Genomic DNA, 6,819 nt, shown 5'->3' with positions numbered 1-6,819 from the left:
TCATCACCCTGGGCCCATGTGGAAGCCACGCTCCTTTTCATGTGAGATGGTCGGCGGTACTATCGAATCCAGGATCTTACTGCAGCTGAACAGTTGTCCCTTTATGGGTCACTTGCTATTGTAACTCCTTTAGAATGACATACAATTCCAAGTTACTTGTTTCTAACTTCTGCAACTGCTCCGCCTCCCGCTTCTTTGATCTAGATCGGCTTCTATAAATTCACTTGTCCCCGGAAAACCCAATGCTCTAAGGAAGAGAAGGTCCAAAGCCTCGTGTTCATCTTGGGTGTTCCTTATTTTTTAGGGTCTTTGTCAGCTCGTCGTTCTCTCTGTCGAGTAGGAACTTTCCCTCTTCAACCTCTTCGATTGCTTCAACAATCCATTGGAACCGGACTATTGCTAAGAATAGTACCGATTCAAAACATGGCTGGGACTAATGCTCTTTGCAGCCCCAAACAAAAGACCCATTTTCTACTAGTGTATACCCTACCCATTACCTGCACTTGGCTAGCCCTAAATCTTTGTGTGGCTCCAGCATCGCCACTTCACACCCAACACATAGGGAGCCACTCCGAGTATCGGAAATAAATCCACCTAGGCAAAGAACTTGGAGGCCTACCCGTAAACCTTTTCTCTCTCTCCGTTGGAAGCACCCCCGCGAGGATGCCACACCGCCATCTCCCACGCCTGCTCGGCCTCCCTCGCTGGTCGGCGCGCCACCGTAGGTCTGCCTTGTTTGCCTAGGTCTCCATGGGGACACGGGAGGTTTCTGCCGTCCTTCCCTTTCAAATCGGAGGCAAGGACGCGCCGGTGTGAGGCGATACCCCTCTCGACTACTGTACGCGGTCGTACCTGAGGCTGCAGCTGCCCGTATTTGCTGACCTGACTGCCAAAGTGGCTAGACTGACCGAAGGCTAGTATGACGATGCCGATGCTAACTCACGCGCTTGGGCAGACATTCCCTCCACTTCGCCCCGCCTCTTGCAGCGCTCGGCTGTGGCGCCCGCCAGCCCTAACGATGTTGCCCCATCTAACCGTAGTGCTATAGTCGTCCAATCATGCACTTCAAACTCTCAGGTGTATAAGTTATAGTACGCGGATTCGGTGGACATGGATGTGCACCCACTCGATTGTAAAAAAAAAACAATCTTAAAAAATTTAATTAGAAGTTTTAGAAAAAATTGAAATAATGCACGCATGTATATATTATATTGATACTCACTTATGCAGTTTTTTAAGGCAAAATATGAACATATGTGACCTACACAAAAATAAGAAAATAGAAATTTCTATTTCTTTGAATAGTACAAACTTGCACGAGTATAGGCCAAGTATAATTATATTTTTATTTGAATAGTACAAACTTACACGAGTATAGGCCAAGTTTTATTTGAATATTTTATTATTTTCGTGTAGGCCAACTATAATTATATTTTTTCATGTAAACTTACATGAGTAAGTATGAAGATAATATGTACATGCCAAAATTTATTTTAATTTTTTTGAAACTTTTAAGTAGTATTTTTTTTCCAAATTTTAAGAAAGTGGGTGCGCCGAGCAACCAGGTTTCGTTTAGTATTTTCGGTATGTACAATGAGTTACATAGGAATCACCGGATTTGAAGAAGCCGGGAGCAATTCCGTTCCTGGCTGGTTGACATGAGAAACGGACCACGCGTTGTCTCTCTCTCAGCGTCGCCAACTCGCCATGCTGTAGGGGGGGAGGAATTCTCCAGCCGTGCTCCTATTGGCCGGATTGGTTGGCCATCGTTCGTTGCAATGAAAGAGAGACGTATTCCCGAGATTTTGTTTCTAGCTCTTCTTAAATGGTACCCTTGCAGCGCTCTAGCATGTTATACTGTATACTACTGCATATAATTCCAATCTCACGGTACTATTATCAAAGGAATAACAGTTTGTATATTGCCGCACTCCTGCAAAGCAGATGGCCGCAGTCGCGCGCCTCTGTGTTCAGTACAACCCGAAGATCCGGCCAGACATGAGCGTCGTCGTCGAGGCTCTGACGCCGCTGGTGAGGCCTCTCGCAAGCACCTCAAGCAATCTTTCCAGCGCTGCTGGAGCATCTGGAGTGTGAGACGTCGCATTCTCTATATGTGGTTTTGTGGCCGGGACACGAAATCTTCAATTGAAACATCATGTAAGCTTATCGCGTCTACTTGGACTGTAAATTTAACGTGGTCTCAAACCTGTCCGCGCGCGCACGAATGGAACCTGGGTGCGTGCGCACCCAGTTTCCCAAAAAATGAAAAAAATGCTATGTAAAAGTTTTAAAAATATAAAGTAAATTTTTGCATGTACATATTATGCTGATACTTACTCGTGTGCGTTTTCACGAAAAAATACCATTGTATGTGGCCTGCATAAAAATGACAAAATGTTTAAATGAGAATAGTGAATAGGAATTTGCATTTTGTCATTTTTGTGTAGGTCACACATAATGATTTTTTTTTTGTGAAAACGCACATGAGTAAGTATCAACATAATATATACATGCAAAAATTTACATCATTTTTTCTGAAACTTTTAAATAACATTTTTTTGAATTTTTCATAACTGGGTGCGCGTGCACCCAGGTTCCATTCAGCATTTTCGGGTCTCAAACAGCCTAATCTCATAATTGCTCTTCAGAAGAGTAGACCAGATCTATCTTTCGTCATACAACCAAATATGGAGTAACTGTTCTCAAAATATGGCGTTTCCAAATTCAGAACACGGGGAGGAACATTGTGCTTGTGCACAGTAATTGGTTTCCATCTTTTTCTCACTCGTCACTGCATGCGCATCAATTTTTTTTAGCATAATAGGAGATTTACGCAGTATTTCTTCAGCATTTCTATTAGGAAAAACTTGGATAGAGCAGGTGCGCTCTGTGCACATTCACATTTTTTGACTTTTTCTTTTTTATATCTCTCCAATTATATAATTTTTCGATTTGCAGAGAAACAATCAGTTCCATCCCATCAAAGATATAAAAATTCATACAAGCCAGTCGGAAATTGTTCTATAGTTTGGCAGTAAAGATGTACTTTGGATACCTAATTAAGCATGCGAATCTTAATTAGAGTCTCTTTTAGCAGACTAAGGAGGGCTACACTAATTACTACTGTGACCAATTATACCCTATATAAAGGCTGGATGATTTTGTGCTCTTTCCTTAGTTCAGGCACTGTTCATGTGCTAATTTCGCTCACCATCCCTTAGTAATTGCTTGACACGTAATCCTCCCCAACATTATTTCCTTATCTCTCCCTGTAACTGCAAGTCTCTGATTTTTTTTAAATGTTTATTTCCTCCGGTGGTTTCCGGTTGCCGGTCACCCTGACCCACAAAAGAAGAGGAAAGGATACCATATCTCTTTAGCACCAATTCTGTCAAAAAAAAAAAAAAAAATTCTCCCACCGCTTTGATTATCACGAGACCTCTCTGGAAAACTGGACTGCTGTATCTCCGTGTGTCTTTCTCTCCCGATTCTTCTCATCTTCTCCCTCTCCACATGGTGGCAGAAAAGATCTCATCCACATCCCCTTGCCCGGTCTCCACCTCCACCGGCCCTCCGCCCCTCTCCTCCCCAGTCCCCCTTCCCCCAGCGGGCAGCCTCGAGTTCCCCTCGAGTCGCCGGACCAGCAGAGATCGTGGCGCTGCTACGGGAGAGCTGCGGCACTGGCGGGCAGAAGGAGGCTGCACAAGGGATGTAGCCGCTTTTGTCTCGCAGCATCGGTGCCGATGCGATCCAGGACGAGCGTCATGGCGTTCAATCTGGCTTGAGGACGGGGTGGTTCAAGATTAGACAGAGGAGTTCTTCGTGGGGTGGCCTTCCCATATTTTTTTTGGCTCCAGGTGACACCTGGCTATGCTACATGTGGATCTGGTGAGTTTTGTTAGCTTCGTCCCTAGACTTCGACTGATTCCATGTGGCAACCGGCAAAGTTTGTTTGCTGATTTCATAACTGGAGAATGGTGAAATACAACGGTAAACATGGGAAGCATGACCGCCACCGCAGAGACATCGAATGCCTTTTACCAAGGTGCTCCTCCTCTAGAGAGTACCAAGGTGTTTTTGATTTTCCTACTGCTATTCTTTGTTGCTACCAATTGTTGAGTTTCTGAAGAAGAAAATGCATTGGGGCTTCATGTGCAGGTCAATTCGAATACGGTACACGAGTTTCTGCAAGATGTATCATCTATGGCTGATAACAATCCAAGTCATAATTTTTGCACCAAGGTAATTGTGGAAATTAATTAATCATGTATGCTAATGACTGATCCAAGGCCTCAATTTTGTACCAAGATAATCATGAAATTAAATTAATAAAAGTTATCCAATCTTCTGCTAAGTCTGGCAATTCCTCCCCGTTGGCCAATTCTGGTCTTGCCAAATTTACTAATCCAGGGATGTCGATGTTATTATATATAGTGTCATGATTTCATTTTTATCGGTGGGAATGGTAGCTTTTAACATAGTAATCGCCATTTTTCTGTATTTATGTGTTAGTAGTGTTGTTGTTCAGATAATTGTGGTTTACAATGAAGTGGGTAACCATCCGATAATGATATATGAAACTATAATTTTTTGTCATTTAAGAGTATGCAGTTCCTTTTCCAAATTTCCTTTGCACACTTAATTGAAAATCTATCATGGAACTACCGGAAGATTGTTTTACTATGAAGTTACTGACCATGGGTCTTTGTTCCCATTTTCCAACTCCACTGGCTTACTGCTACCACATTTTACAATTGAAATTTATTTTTCAAGCTTATTATTTCTTTGCCTTTTGCCTTTTGTTTTGCACTTCTTCTTAATTTGGCTCTATCTACTGGCCTATGCGCTGATTTAGGCTGTTTGTTCTCGCATTGTTTTTCTTTTTCTTCTTTTATTTACTTTTTACGTCCACTTCTTTTATAATTTTAATCTGTCTGGTGGATTATGTGTAGGTTTAGGTTAGCCACTCTAATATGTCGATTCTCCGCATTCTCCAGGATGCAAGTTCTACCAGTGTTCATGCATATTGGAACTGACTGAAGATATTAGGCTGCAGAAACGTAGGAAAGTAGCAACGCAAGCAATCACAGTCAAAGATTTCATACCTCGAGGGTATGAGAGGAATGTTGTTGTGTGCGTACCCCGGATCTGGGAGAACATGGATCAAGAACAAAATGTCTCTGAACTAGGGTTCATTGTTGTGGAACAACTGGTACCTTCTGAACATTGAGGTACTTGATCCCTCCATCATTGCCTACACATGAGGTCCATGAGTTAGCATGTCCTTATCATCAAATTATTTATCAATACTTACTCATCCTTTAGATAACGGAAATTATAACAGTACATATATCATCTAAGCTCATTTAGTTATCAATCAGTGTTTGCTCTACTTTCAAAATGCTTTACCTTTCAGTATATTGCAGAATTACTTGCTATCTGAATATTTACATAATTGATTTAGCCATCATCGCTTGCTAACTGAATATTTACATCCTCGATTTTGCCATCGCCGTCTGCACACAAAATGCACGCAATTAGCTTGGCATGCATGCTCTATTTTTTGTTTTTTAAGACATAATACAGCTAACAGTATGTTTCAGCCTATAGTGCCACTAATTGTCGGAAGAGCTACTGGTCGTTTATACATGATGCACGGTAAGGTTAGGCCGCATGGTCAAATTCAAGAAGAAACTGAAGAATGGCTAGATCTACAGGCTGAATCTTTCATGATTGTCGCTGCCCGGCCCAAATGCAAGACACCACATCATTGTAGAAAGTAAGGAGTACTCAAAACACAAAAATCATTGAGGTTGTACCAGAACTTTACTCTGTATAAACAAAGTAGAGTAGCCCACACATACACGGAAGAGGTAGATACTAACCTGAAAGATTCTTTATAGACAGATGGCCTAATGTGCTCTGATGTTTTCCTTACCAGGACATGGGCCTGCCAGCCTGATTCACTCATCTAGAAATCTGGCCGCCACTTGAAGCGCAAGCTCATATAGCAAAACACTATTTTGACAGCCGCTGCCAAGGCTGCACATGCAACGCGTGACCAGAACAAGCACAGAAGGAAAGAAGGCAGCTAGGAGGCTGCACACATTACACACAAGGCTTCTTTTCAGACAACCATTAAGTTATCTTATGTAATGCTCCTTAAGGTGGACAATAACTACAAATTCATGTATAATTAGCCAGCTTAGTCAGCACTGCGTCACCAGTCTATTAGATGTACCTCGAGACTATCTTATGTGATGCTACTTAAAATTGGTGTTCTTGCAGGCTTCTGAGATTTAGCACCTCGAAGAAATTTATGGATGTTTATTTAGCTTACTAGCATTGTAGTACCAGTCTACTAAATATGCTTCCTTTAGGCTCTTCCCTTTTTTTAAGTGCTACAGATTTTGGCATGCCCACTTACAGATCTTACAAGCGTTTAACAGATCAGCTGAACAAGCACATACAAGTGGTGCAAACTTTGGCATGTCCATTTACAGACTCTACAAACATCAACCACATCATCTAAAGAAGCTTAGATACGCCTCCAATAGGCTACAGATATTTTGTTACTTTGCTGTTTATGTCTACGAATATTTACTTCCTTCTGGGCATCACAGGTTTAATGTGGAAAAAATAAAGACACACGATTTTTTCTTTGCTTTCAGTAGCACAAGAAGGAATAACATACCATGAGCCGATTGACTGATGAAATTGGTGCCCACAGGAAGTAGCATCACGGCCCGGCGTCCCCTTCCACCCCTCTAGCTGCCGCTCTTCGAAGGCCTGCCCAGCCCCAACACCCAGTAGAAAGTA

The 6,819-nt window shown here is 42.2% G+C and overlaps 1 long non-coding RNA gene across 1 annotated transcript; it reads left to right on the top strand.

The window, feature by feature from the left end:
* The first annotated feature begins 3,426 nt into the window (after positions 1-3,426).
* On the top strand, positions 3,427-6,334 carry LOC124658935. The gene is made up of 2 exons (XR_006989389.1): positions 3,427-5,779; positions 5,942-6,334. It is a non-coding gene; the product is annotated as an uncharacterized LOC124658935 (long non-coding RNA).
* Positions 6,335-6,819: the final 485 nt, after the last annotated feature.

Source organism: Lolium rigidum, chromosome 6, assembly GCF_022539505.1.
Source record: "Lolium rigidum isolate FL_2022 chromosome 6, APGP_CSIRO_Lrig_0.1, whole genome shotgun sequence".
NCBI classification, from domain to species: Eukaryota; Viridiplantae; Streptophyta; class Magnoliopsida; order Poales; family Poaceae; genus Lolium; species Lolium rigidum.
The sequence above is the reverse complement of the archived record's forward strand: the minus strand, read 5'-3'. Positions and strand labels throughout refer to the sequence as shown.